This window comes from Mobula hypostoma, chromosome 9 (assembly GCF_963921235.1).
Source record: "Mobula hypostoma chromosome 9, sMobHyp1.1, whole genome shotgun sequence".
Taxonomy (NCBI): Eukaryota; Metazoa; Chordata; class Chondrichthyes; order Myliobatiformes; family Myliobatidae; genus Mobula; species Mobula hypostoma.
The window spans coordinates 30,587,255-30,602,011 of NC_086105.1; the positions used below are offsets into that span (position 1 = coordinate 30,587,255).

The 14,757-nt window shown below is 41.5% G+C and overlaps 2 protein-coding genes across 6 annotated transcripts in view; one reads left to right on the forward strand and one right to left on the reverse strand.

The window, feature by feature from the left end:
- The window catches only part of LOC134351601 (synapsin-3-like), a 337,761-nt gene that overhangs the window by 92,064 nt on the left and 230,940 nt on the right, over nucleotides 1-14,757 (reverse strand). The gene's annotated exons all lie outside the window — the stretch shown is intronic.
- LOC134351600 (metalloproteinase inhibitor 3-like) overlaps nucleotides 1-14,757 on the forward strand; it is a 32,061-nt gene that overhangs the window by 5,621 nt on the left and 11,683 nt on the right. The gene's annotated exons all lie outside the window — the stretch shown is intronic.

Here is a 14,757-nt window from a genome sequence, read left to right on the forward strand (position 1 = left end):
AATCTCCTCTCACTCTTAGTCTTTCTGCAGATTCCCTGCTTCCTCAGCATTACCTGCCACTCCACCTATCTTTGTATCATCTGCAGACTTTGCATCAAAGCTACCAATTGCGTCATCCAAAGCATTGACACACAATGTAAAAAAGAAGCAGTCCCAACACAAACCCCTGCAGAAGTCCTCGAGTCACTGGCAGCCTATCAAAAAAGACTTCCTCTGTTCCCATTCTTTGCCTTCTGCCAATCAGCCAATGCTCTACTCATGCTAGAATTTTTCCTATAATACCATGGGCCCATATCTTAATAATCAGCCTCGTGTGTGGCACCCTATCAAAAGCCTTCTGGAAATCTAAGTACACACTATCCACCAATTCTCCTTTGTCTATCCTGCCTGATATTTCCTCAAAGAATTCCAACAGATTTGCTGGGAAAGATTTTCCCTTAAGGAAACCATGCTGACTATGGCCTATTTTACCATATGCCTCCAAGTACCCCAAAACCTCATCCTTAACAATCGACTCCAATATCTTCCCAACCAATTGAGGCCAGGCCTACTGTCCTATAATTTCTTTTCTTCTGCCTCACTCCCTTCTTGAAGTGTGAAGTGACATTTGTAACTTTCCAGTCTTCCTGAATCATGCCACAATCCAGAGATTCTTGAAAGATCATTACTAATGCCTTCATAATCTCTTCAACTAGGTCTTTCAGAACCCTGGGTTTAGTCCATCTGATCTAGGTGACTTATCTACCTTTTGACCTTTCAGGTTCCCAACCACCTTCTCCCTAAAAATAGCAACTGCACTCACTTCTGCCCACTGACACTCTCAAACTGAAGACTGATGCGAAATACTTATTCAGTTCATCCACCATTTCCTTGTGCCGCATTACTAGCTCTCCAGTGTTATTTTCCAGTGGTCTGATATCCACTCTCTCCTCTCTTTTACTCTTTATATATCTTTTTGTATCCTATTTGATATTATTGTCTAGCCTTCCTTCATGTTTCATCTTTTTCTTCTTTATAGCTTTTTTAGCTGCCTTCTGTTGGTTTTTCAAAGCTTCCCAATCCTTTAATTTAATTACTAACCTTTAGTCCTGCATTCAGTACCCTTTTTGATTTTGTCCCCATTACACTGCAACTCATCTCACTGACTGTAATTTTGCCCTATCATCTGCGTGTCCTTCCTGACAGTCTCACTACACACTACCTCAACTTCTCCATCCTCAACCCCATCATTCAGCTTCCCATCCCCTGCCAAATAGGTTTAAACCCTCCCAAAAAACAGATCTAACAGATCTACCCACAAGGGTATTGGTCCCTCTCGGATTCAGGGGTGACCCGTCTCTTTTCTATAGTTCATACCTTCTCCAGAGGAGATCCCAATGATCCAGAAATCTAAAACCCTATCCTCTGCACCAGTTCCTCAGTCACACAGTCATCTGCAAAATCATCCTATTCTTTACCCTCACTGGTGTGTAGCACAGGCAGCAATCCCAAGGTTACTACCTTGGAAGTCCTGCTTTTCAGCTTTTCACCTAGCTCCCTAAATTCCCTCTTCATGACCTGCTCTCTTTTCCTACATATGTCGTTGGTGCCAATATGCGCCAAGACTTCTGGCTATTCACCCTCCCTGTTTAGAATGCCATGAACCTGATCAGGGACATACCTGACCTTGGCACCTGGGAGACAACATACCATCATGTCGACAGAATCTTGTGTCTACTCCTCTACCTTTGGAATCCCCTATCACTACTACAGTCCTCTTCCTCCCCCACACCCCCACCCTTCCCTTCCCTTCTGAGCCACTGTGCCAGACCCAGTGCAAGAGACTCGGTCGTTGCGGCTTCCTCCAGTAGGTTTCCAAACCCACCAGTATACAAAGCAGTATACTAACAATTGAGGGCCACAGAGGTACTCTGCACTGGCTGTCCATTTCTTTCCCTTCTCCTGACAATCACCTAGATGCCTACCTCCTGCAACTTAGGACTGACTACGTCCCTGTAGCTCCTATCTATCACCTCCTCAGTTTCCCGTATGAGCTGAAGGTCATCAAGCCACAGCTCCAGTTCCCTGACACGTTCTCTGAGGAGCTGCAGCTCGGTGCACCTGGTTCAGATGAGGTTATCGGGGAGGCTGGAGGTCTCCCAGAATTCCCACATCTCACGTGAAGAACACAACACAGCCCCTGGAGTCATTCTCACTGCTCTAACTGTGAACTAAAAGACAAAGAAGGAAGAAGAAACTTACCAGATACATTCCTTGGCCAAGCCTGTTCTCACCGGAGCCTGATGAGCCAAAGCTTCCCCAGTATACCACTGGTCTGCTCACACAATGACCATTCCAACAATGGCTGTCTGCTTATTCCTGCCTTATTTTTATTTGCCCTTGCTAATGAATCACAATTTGATTGTCTGCCGGAAAACGCCGAAAGCCCATGAATGTTCCTTTTTTAAATCTCATTCATGGACCTGTGTGTTGCCTGCTCTCTCACTCCTGATTCAGTTGGGCCCATGAAAAATGCTGAAAGCCCGTGTACATTCCTTTTTAAAATCTCACTCACAGACCTGCAAGTTGTCTCTTCTCTAGCCCCCAATTCGATTAGGCCACTGAAAAACTTGACATGAAGTTGCAGATTTTTGTACATGACTGTCAGTTCTTCCCATTGTTCATTTTGAAACACAACTCTGCGCACCCAACCCATCTTATCCCACTTCCACATTGTGGCTGTAATGCTGATCCTTTTACAGGATGTCCTGAAACAAATGGGCAAGCATCTTCAGCATTGTGACCCGGGCGGAGACACTCGGTCCTTCACAACAGCAGCAGGTGAAGGACTGTAAGTGCTGGCAGCTCCTTTGCGTCTTCACCTGGCATTCTCCAGCTCCTGCAACCTTTACTGCACAGTGCAAAGGAATGCATCTGAATCTCACATGCATGGAGCCCGGCCCAGAGTTGTCTGGAGTGTGTTTTCCCCAACTCACGCTGTGCTCCTCACCCCGAATTATAAGCTAATTTAAACTGCATGAGAATTCACCCTCAGCTGAGGTAGCAAAGACATGCTATATAGTAGTGACTGCATCTTTTATTTCCAACTCTTTCTTCATGATCGTCTAACCCTGCCTAATCTTTCAGATAAATATCTTGTGCACTGTGCTCCTTCCAATATTCATCCCAGAGAAAGACGTGGAAGAGCATTGTCATTGTTGTTCTCTTCTTACCACTTGCAAGAACATGGCTTCTGCTGAGCATCCTACTGTAGCATTGTAGCTGAGGTAAAGCTCTGCAAAGTTCCTGAACACAAATAGTCAAACGTACCAAGTCATGTGCTAATACTCAGGTTTTAATGCAGACTGTTCAAGAGTCTGGGTATTGCAGAGCACTAAATACTAATTATATGCCCAGTGGCCCTTATCGTTCTTCTATTCTTTCTCACATATAGTCCTTGTTCAGAGAGAGAAGGTGGGTCAAGACTACAATTATAAATGCATGTATCCAAAATTGAGATGTTAGCTAATGCAACTGAAAGAGTTAATAATGTCAAAATATTCATTTGCCAAAACCTCCCAAGGAGATCTGTTGCACAGGCTTCCTCCCAGCCGTGCCTTGTGACAGTCAATCATCCATTTTGGACACAAAATCTGTTCTGCATCCCACAAAACCCCAAAGAGACTTCTGAATAGTTTCCGCCATCGCAAGTTGGTATTTCCTAACTTCTACTGTTCTCCCCCTGCCTTTCAACCCAACCCCCCCCCCAATAAAACCCTATGGAAAGCAAAGAGGATGGAGAGACGCCTTGCAGTTTTTTGTGGTTATAGAATCAGATTGTGTAGCTGGTAATTTTTATATAAAAGCAAGCAGCCTGGACAAGCTTTTGGCAGGTTAGTTAAAAGTCAACTTTAACAGCTGCAAGATTGGAATGAATTTCCACCAGGCAGTCAAATGTCCATCTCTTTGAAGTTATTTGCTATATATGGGGGAAAGAAAAATTGCTGATCACCAGTACAAGAGAGGAAACTTAGTTATAATTTACCTCTTTCAATGTTTTATTTTTATCTTCAATATGAGGGGATTTATTATATTATAACCAGTGTTACAAGTAGATTCCAAATAATTCTTCTGGGATTCTCTGTGATAAATTTCCCATTATATTATTCAACAGAGTTGACCTAAGGGGGATAAACTCGAAAACTCTCTAAACCACAGACTGGAAGTATTTCAAAAGTGAAACAAAGCATGGAGTTTTGCTCAAATGAACAGAATCAAGGTTTTTGATATTGTCTGAGTATGTAAATCACTGTATTTCCCAATGTATTGTCACCATGGAAATCATTGTGACCTACTGGGTCAACGTGACTTTAAATCAAAAAGATAATGAACAACTAATATATTTATGGAAGCACTTTTGGTCATACTAAGCAGCTATAAAGCTATGGATATTCTTAATGTAACTGCTGAGTGTTCTGGGCCACAAATAGTTACAGAAATACAAAACGCGGGAATTTTTAAGATTCAATACTGCCAAGAAATTCATATTGTTTGTATTAGGTTTGTGATTTGCAAGTTAAACTATAATGTTGACAATACATAATAAATATATTCAAACAGTTTGTCAGCTAACTTCGGGTATCTCTTGGCAGAGAAAAGGAAAGCCCTCCATCATTTAAAGTAATGTATGTCATTTATTTAAAACAATGAAATTCAGGGCGTGCAGTGCAGGTAAAAAAGTGGAAATGGCAATGGTTATTGTTAGTTGTGTGGTATGTATGCTCTGGAACATTATATTGAGAGGCTCTGAAAAGCTATTTCTCCTAACCTGTGACCTGGGTAAGCAAATGTCTGAGATAACCTAAGGCACGTTGAAGAGAGTCCGAATAATGAAAAACTGGCATCAAATAAAAATGATCAGAGATCAAAGTCTGTGCAAAGGACTGAAAGGAAGCAGATAGAGCTGGTAAGTGTTACAGTGCATCTGTTCTCATACAGCTGCTGACTTAATATGGATTTTGGATGGCTGCTGTCTACCACCCCAGGCTTTCACATTAATTCCAGCTTCTCATTCCAGCTGCAGACTCATGACACAAAGTCTGTATTGCTGATATTGCTACTGGACTACACCCACAAAATTTAACTCATTTTTATTGGAAAAGTATAGCCAAGGGCTCCTCTCTTTCTTTAAAGAAAAACAGTATATTGTCACTCAAAACCCCACCAGGCCACAGGAACTGTCTCGTAATAAGTGCCAACATTTGAATATGTTATAAGATGGCCAAGTGGCCTTCTTTATTTCTATCTACTGAGTGAGTGCAAGGAAATTTTCATGAGCTGAGAGAGAACTTGCAATCCTGATGGGCACTGCACCACATCAGGACTCCATTTTCATCGATCAAAAGTGGATCTTAGAAAGCGGAACCCATAATTAAGTGCAATTTTCTTTTAAGTGCATTTGGGGTTCAGTGCTTAGTGATGTACTCTGCTTCCCAGCATTCACCAGCTCTTGTTATTCTCCATGTCGATAGCAGCAATGCTGAGTTTTTACTGCTTGGCATATTGCGTATCTAGTTAGCTTTTCCACTCCGTGGAACTGTTTCCTGCAATGCAGTAGTTTCTAGTGCTTTTATAAAGTTTGAATAATGTGATTATGCTGTATTACTAATGCAAGCACCTTACAGTCCGCTCAACATTCTTATCAAATTTACATAGCAACTCCCCTATTCTCCTTCCATTTCTATCAGGAACTGCCTCTTTTCCAGCCTGCTTTTGGTTAATAATTAGTTCTGCTGTGCATGGAAACTTTTGAGACAGAAGTAGGACTGGCAGCTGCTCACCCAAGTTGAGTGGAAGGGTGCAACAGTACCGAAACTGGCAGAGCAGAGTTTGCAGCTTCTCGCTGTGACCATATAGGTTTCCTCCGAATGTCCATTTCGTTCCGCATCCCAAAGAAGAGCTGGTTGGTAGGTTAATTGGCAATTGTAAGTTAGCCCGAGTGTGCAGGTGAGTGGTGGAAACTGGGATGGGGCGTGTGAGGATAGGTGAGGGGAGCATAAAATGGCTGATTATAAATGGTCAATTGACGGGTAGTAGACCCAGCGGATTGAAGGGCTGTTCGACTCTATGAAAGCAGCAGCATCGTGTGAGAGCAGAGTCTATGTCCTCAGAAGCAACTCGTTAGCACAAATGGGAGAGCTGCCTTCATGTGACAGATGAATTTTACATGGGACTCGATGAGGTGGGGGAGGTGGTAGGCTGAGATGGACTCCATTCAAGGGGAGACCAAAACTCTGAGATATCAAGATACAGTCCTGTGTTTATCTTATGTTCAGGGGTGAATATTACTGTTAATCTATTGCCCATCCCTAGTTGTCCTTGAACTAAGGCAGATTAGAGACAACTATATGATAGATTTAGAGTGACACATACTGTAGGTCAAACAAGTTAAGGGTCGCAAATTTCCTTCCCTGAAAAGCATTTTTAATCCAATTGGTTTCTACAACAACCTGGTGGTTTTATGGCTACAGCTTTAATTCAAGCAGTTTCTAAATTCCATATTTGTTGAATTATGTGAATTTAATTCCTTAGTGGGTTTAGAACTCAGCCATTTATCCAGTTACTTAATACAGCAGTACCTTACCACTAAGACCTTCAATGAGGAGGGCCTCTTCCTCCTCAAGGCAGATTCTGACCTCTCTTCATATGGTGGCTCCATTGTAGCAGTTTCCCAATGGGCCCCTTCATGATCCATTTGGAGCTGATGTATGATGGCTCAATTTTCTGTCTCCAGAGAAATGCACAACTCTGACTGGCAAGAATTATGGCTAAGACTCAGTTCTGAAAATGACAGCCTGGGTTCAGGTGGAAGCTGGCATAAACCAGCTTTACCTAAGAGACAAAAGTCCCTGTGATTTGGGAATGGGGATGGAGACCTTAGCCTGGGCCACATGGACGCCTCATGTTATTGTTGACAAGGAGCCTCTCATTTCCTTCCATTTAATTTTCCCACTTATGCTGTGAGTCACACCTGTTGCTCAAATCGGCTGTGGAAAGATCAAATTGTTTTAACGATTCAACAGAAACCCTAAAAGCTCAAGGTTGTTCAGGTGACAGACGCATTTGTGTTCTGGCATAAGGTCCATTATGGCTTGTTTATTTGTCTGTCCTAAATGAACCATGGAATGCCTGGGCACTAAATGTGAAGTATGACCCACAGCAGGAAATGCCACAGTAATCTCTCTATCCCTCATGCAGATGAGATCATTGCAATTATGTGTTTTGAAATGCAGCCAGGCAGGTGCTGCGGGTAGTGCCAAATAACTAAACCAACCCCCCACCCCCATCATTTGAGAAACTATGCTGAACCACTATACTTCAGCCACACGAACAGAAGTGATCTGTCTCTTGTACACCTTAACGTTAACCCCTACGTAATCCCAGTGTGTGCAAAGTCATGTGTTGCCTATGTAGCCAGCAACGCAGTATTTATTCAGCTGTTGGAACGTTGCTTGTTTATTAATTATCCGGAATGCTAGTGGATCTCCTTGTCTATTTGGAAGGCTATCCCAGTCAGCCTCAATTCCACCTCTACTGCCTGGCTCCCAATTCCTGTCACAATGTTGGTGTAAGGCAAAGAATAAGCAAAGTTTGTCACAATTCAGCATCTCCATGGTTACAACTGCAAAGAATTGCCAAAACTAAATTCCTTTTCTGTCAGTAGAGATTACTGGGGGAATCTTCATGTCTCCCGTCTAATACTATAAGTAAACTCCTATCCCTGATATCAGTATAATTGTGATAACACTGTTTCCTTGCCCCCCCCCCCACATCTAGCTTTATCGCATCAATCAAAGAGCAGACACACTGGCAATAATTTGTTGTTCTTGACCAGAATGCTCTTTCCAGCTGGAAGCCAGTCAAAGAAGTTCTGGTCGGACGTTTAATAGTATCTAAGGTGGTTCTCCTGGGTATTTCTGTAATAACAATGACCAAATCTAGACTCCTCCTTCCCTTTAGCACCAGTCCTTCATCTTCCACAGATGTCCAATCAGACTAGTAAAGCAGTACACTATCTGATTCACTTGTTGGCCATCAAAATCCATCCCTTCGCCCTCAGTTTGTTAGGTTTTAGTGGAAGCTATTGAATGACAAGAGCTCTCTCCTTGTACACCTGTAGTTATCCATGCCCCCACAAATTACTTTCAAAAGTACTTTCAGAAGGTATAGTAGTAAACTACTAAAGGGGATCAAGGCTGCCACATCAAGCTCTTCATATTGCATTCCACATGATCCAGCATTCTACCAATGGTTATGTCCTCTCTGCATGACAGCCGGCCAACTCACTCCCAATCGGTGCTCATTCCTTAACCACTTCATTCCAGTAGCCATCAAAACCGCCACTGGGAAGCTTCAATCTCTGCAGTGTGGGCCACGTGAAGAGACAAGACTGTGACCTCCACTCCTGCTGCAAGGCAGTGTGTAAAGTTTAATGAAGCAGATGAGGCTCCTGAAGGATGAGAAGAGGATCTCTTGTCTATCGCTGGAAGCTGTGGAAGAAAGAGTAAGAATAACCACACCCATGATCCCAACTCCACTGACACATTAGTCCAATGAACCACAGCACCAAGGATGCTCTCCAGAGAGCTCTCCTTTGAACCCACTATTTTGTGGGTTCAGTCATGAGCTCCATTAGTGAACCAATTACACCACTGCCTTAGTAAAGTGAGGGTAGAAGTGGGAGAAAGGCAACCAAGAAGCATATTTATTGATAAAAATGCTTGGAAAGGTATCAATTCTTTGCCTCCTTAGAGATCCAGTTGATTTCTACATGGTCAATAGACCAACATGCCCATGTTAGTTTCCTGCCTGCACAAAACTTCATATGATTCTATACACTTAAAATGAGCCAGAGCTAAGATAACTGCAGAATGTTTGCCATTCAGAAAACACATGGGTTTGATTTCTCTTTTGGTTTTTGTTGAGTACAGGTGAATGAGTGCAAAGGAAATTATCCAGGCATCCATACTGAACTGTTCCTGCTGCAAGTACTTCTGCAATAATGTTGAGTGAATGAAGGATTTGACAAGCTCCTTCCCACGGCTGAACAGCGTCCCGGTACTTACATAGCTTGATCAATGACTGGCCCATCAGTGAGGCAGGAGTATAGAGGCTAATTGTGGTGGAACTACAAGGTGAGGTTTTCTTTCTTCTAGTTTTCTATCCCTTTAGTGGAAGAGGATAGAAAACTAGAAGAAAGAAAACCTCACCTAGCTTTTCAATTACAAAGTACATTTATCATGCAGCTATTCCAGGAACTGGGCCTGTACCAAATTTGCAAAGGTGCCAGTGATGCCTTTTTAATCATTTCCAGTTCTAAAAGCAGATCAAAGCTTTTGAGTGGAGAGTGTATTAAGGGAGGCAGCTGTCACCCCGTCATGTACAGTGCAGATTTGAGAAGCTAACACTTCGTCAACTTATTATATCATGTACAGCAACATGTCTATTTCAGAATGGGATTGGAGGTTATAATAGAAGATAAAAATAATCAATATTGAGCAGAATTCTGAGCTGAATACACCATGGAAACATTGCACAAATTATCACTCTGTGTCTCATTGAAGTGTGCCTGCCAGTCCTCCCTAATCAACAAGATTGTTTTGAATGTCACAACACAACCATGAAAGATAACCGATGGATTACTGGCAACAATCCAGGCATGGGGTAGGACAAATCTCAACCCAGTCAATTCTGCAAATTCCCCCTCTGTAACATCGGGTGTTCAGTTTGAGGGAGCTGCCCACAGATTAAGCAAGTGACATCAGTGGCCAAATGCAGAGAGTCATAGCCATCATCTGACATCAGAGATTCCCTCTACCATCACTCTGCAGGTCCCCTTCTACCCCCACTGGGGCATATCATAGACTCAGCACACCAAGCACTCAACTGCACCCTACTAAGGTGGCGCCAGTCTACATTAAGGAAGTTGAAGTCACCCACTACAACAAACCTGCTGTTTTTTTTACACCTTTTGCTGATCTACCTGCATTTCTGTTCCTCAGTGTCTCAGCGGCTATAGAGGAGTCTGAAGTACAATCTCATCAGAGTGATTATACCTTTCATAGTTTTGAGTTCTGTCGATACAGACTCATTGATACTGGAGACTGTTTCCGAACAGTTTCTAATAAGCACCAGTTGTGTGCAGTTTTGTGGTCGCTAGACATTACACCATGCTTAGAGCGAACAGCTTTTAAATAGTGCCACTTGCATGCTTATGTTCAAAACGCGGTGATTTTTGTCACTGATAGTCGGCAAAAAATAAGCAGTAAGACAATTCAGAACTGTTTGCTCATTGCTGTTTCAAGCCTTCAGGCCTGGAGATGCCAGAAACAGCTGGAAGTGAAAAGGAAACTATTTCACTGCTTCAACAAGTTAGGTCCTACGAAGAATTTGAAGGTATCAACAATCATCTTGAATGCGATAATGAAAATGAAGATTTGGAAAACGCAATCATCAATAGCATTGTATGAAGGCATATCATTATCTACACAAGGAATCTGCACTGATTTCGTTCATTTATCATCAATCAAAAAACATGAATGAACTCCTCTGTCGATACCTATTAGGAACTATTGTTTTATTACTGTAGTAGTATTGTCAGTGTTCTAATTTGTTCTGTATTTCGTTTAAAAGCATAATTTGTTACTTAGTTATTAGATAGTTTGTCTTTTTTTTACCTTTTAACTACTCCCATGAAACTTTGGCTAATTAGGCAGCTGCTTAATTGGGCCAAATGTATTGGTCTCAATGTGTCCCAATTAACTGGAATCTACAATATGTACAAATAAAGGCAAATGTGTGCTCTTTCAAAGGGTTGAAAATGGAATGGTTTCACTCAATGGTTGGTCACAGTTTGGAATGGCTGTTGTGTGTGCTGTACAATAGTAATTGTAAAGATGTTAAACCAAGTTTAAGGTGTAAGTATACTTTTAAAGGGCAAATTAGGTTACAGCATTATCCACGCAAAGCTAGATACTGAACTCAAAGCACACTGCAGTTATCCACCTGCAATTATTTTCACTCATGTTTGTTTAACAGGCACTTCTTGGTATAGTTAACAACCTAATAAATCAGGGAAAGTGTCTAGCCTTAGTGTGTTCTCATTAACAAACTTCTGACTAGAGCCTAAAGAAAAACGTTATCTATAAATTATGGACTTAATTGCTTGGAAATCCTTGGAATCTTCAGTTCAGCAGGAAGGTAAAACATCATTTCTTCATACAAAACCTGACACTGAAATGTTCAAACTAGTGCCATCATCTGCAAAAGGAGGGCAGGACATTACTTTCTCAGCCTGTATCCATCCATTATAGGAACATGTCTTTCTCCCAGGAATGTCTGGGAATGCTCTCCCTTTTCCCTGAACTTTGAACCTGGATATACATGGCCCTCAGTGAGTACGTCCAGGCACACTAACCATTCATTTACTTTTGTAAATGAAATTTTCTAGTCACTACAAAAAATCTGAGTGTTTTAGTCTTTACCAGCACCACACTTCCTTGTTGTCAATCAACATTTGGTTACAATTAACACTGAATCCTTATTAAAAATCAATGTGAATTCAGATAAATAGTTATGAAACCCAGCTGTACTCAGGGGTAGCTACTAGTTAACTACTAATAATTTGATTTAATACATAGCCATCAAAACTACAGAGCTTTGATTGCAAGAGTGGAAATCCTCGTACATGTTGCTCCGGAAATGGAAATAAGATTGTGACAAATTAAAACTGTTCATTTCTATAAATGTTCTAAATACTCTGTTTATCTAGATCCAGACACAGGCTGATGGAAATGGGCCAAATTATTTAAAATGCAACTTTAACAAGGGGCAGTATGTTTGTACGTTTCCATATATAGCCTTTCAGAGAGGGCAAGCGCTAATACACAGGAGGTGCCAATAAAAGGGAATTACTGGTCGGGTAGATTGCAGACATGTTTACAATTGAGAATTAATGGCAACGAGTCCCGGTAACTAGGTGAACCGCAGGGAACCTGGCTAATCAGTGAAGGGGATATAAATAGGTCTCAAACCATTTTTTAAAAGTTTATTCAACACCACTTATCAGTATGAGGTTATGCAGCTTATTAGCCTTTGAAAGAACTGAATTTAGCGTAGGGGCCTTTCAGATCATTGCAATCTCTCAGATGAATTAACATTTCTAATTCATCACTCTACTTTGTACCTAAGAAGCATTTTTTGTTCCCAGTTTGCCTCTTCAACCACTGTAGGAGCCACACACGTCTTACGTATTTTCTGCCAGTTCCCCCATACCATTCATAGCAGAGATCATAAAGTATACTTTTGTGAGAGAGAAGTTTGCAGAATGAACTTTTCTAAAAAAAAGATTCACAGAGCCATTCCTGAGAACAATAGATGACTTTTTGAAATAAAAAATTAATAATGTTTCCATATTTTGTAAAATACATATATGTGTTTTAGTGACAAAACACTATTGCTGGGTGAAATGGCTGGAAAGTAGAACACGTGATGTAGAGGACAGTTAAGTCTTAAGCTCCATTTCCACTGAGATAATCTGATTTCATTCTTCACTATTACCTATATTTTTCCAGAAATTCCCTGAGTTTATATCAGCTGAGAATAATACACTTGTCTTTTTCTCACATCTCTGATCACACATGTTCCAGGGTGAACATAGATTCTAAATTCCAGTGCAGTACTAAAGGAGTGCAGCATTGTCAATATCTTCTGTTCTCTGCTGGATACAAAGTACATCACAGAATATTATCCTAGACAAAATATAAACTTTATTGAAGATGTCTTAGAACAATGTTCTGGTCATAATCACCCATCTATCTGCTGGGGACAATTATGCACACATTGTAATTTCTTATGTTTCTGCACATCTAAAGAACTTTATTAACTGTAAAGCACTTTGTGATGTCCTCATATCACAGACTTTTTTTTGGATCTTTGAGTACCTGAAACACATGTAGTGTCACCCACAGCAGACAGGCCATTCAACTGATGCCATTAATGTGCAATCCTGTTCTCAATGTCCAAAGACAATTATTCTGCTCCCAAGGCTGAACCAGCTGGCAGGCCAGGTCTGGGGAACATGATCGCACATGGGTCAAACCTCGAAGTTTTTAACTCGATTTTGATTATTTACATTGCTTCCTGCATATTTCTTTTTCTTAGGCAGGTCATATATCTGAATGTTGCCCCAGTCAGGTTTTGATTGTCAAATGGGTGGCTGAAAGTGGGGGGGGGGGTGCGGTCACAATTTTATTTCTGTTGCATTTACTCGTTGACAAAACAAGCAATAGTCATTTGGAATTTTAAAATCACTTATCTACATCTGTGTCTTGGCTGCACAGCAGAATAAATAAAAACTGATTTGTTTTGTGCTAAACCTAAGATCCTTGTCAGAAGCTGAAATTCATATGTTACTGGGTTTTCCACTGGAACAAAATTTGCTTTATTACTACAAAGATCAGACTCGAAGACATCAGCAGCTATGGGAAGGGGGCGGGGGGAAGGAGGCAGTCTGAGTATGTGTGACATTCCACTCTGGCATTGTAAAATAAGTGATCATAAATAGGCGCCACAACACTGTTAATGAGGCCGTGCCAAAGCAGATTTCCGTATTAACCACTTCCAAAGCATTGACCTTGTCAGGTCTGTTACACAATCAGACTTTTGTTCTCCTTAAGACACTCAAAACTAGGCTGACCAGAAACTGCTTTTTAAAAACTAAGCCAAATCCTTGGAGCAAGATGGAGAACAATGTGAATTGCCGCTGATGTTTTTCCTACATTCTTGTCCCCATCTGGTACACTGCACCCAGCTCCTGCATGCTGCAGCTTGGCTGGTGTGGAACAAAAGTGCACTTGTGCTCAGGGGCGGGTGCAGTGGTGGGCTATAGACTAAATACACAGAAGCCCCAGTGGAAGTCACACACCTTCCCTGAGACAAAGCTTCACAATCACAGAGCTTAAAGCCGGCTTAAGCACAGTGCTGTTGTTAGACTGAACTGGTACCGGCGTGTATAATCTTGCTGCATTTCCTCGGAATGAAGATCGGGAGCTGCCAGTACACATAGTTTCTGGGATGCAGGAGGGAGGGGTATGATATGAAAGATAGGGAGAATAGCTGAATAGTCCTAAGGAAGGTACTTGAATCTATAAATGCTACAAAGGTACATTCGAAGCTTTTCAGTGAGATAATGTTTTCTTCTCGAAAGTAGTTGTCCTAATATCAAAAAGGAGAATTTATGGATATCAATCAAGAAACAGATTTTTTGTCTCATCGGTTCTGAAAGTGCCTTGGGTCATCCTTCACTTACTCACATTAGTAACTCGTTCTTGAGCTTCATATTTCCCTTTTGAAGAATCCTTCTGCATTTGCTGACAAAAACTGTCAATGTTTTCTTTTCGCAACGACTTCATTATTTCTTTTATAACAATATTTATTCTGTAATTTATGATAATTTTGTCTTTGCACTGTACTGCTGCCACAAAACAACAAATTTCATGTCGTATAGGACTGTGATTATAAATTTCTCCCATTTCCGCTCTGCTTGAGAACTTGGCACTTTTCCGGGTTTCCGGCCTCACCTGATTAACTGTACCTGAAGCCAGACTAGTTGCAGTGCTTACATTCCTTTCAACTACTGGAACAAATCTCATCCTGTCTCCTCCGATGTCTGCAGATCTAAAAGTGGCAACCCTGTCTGATACTTAACTCCTGCGTTGC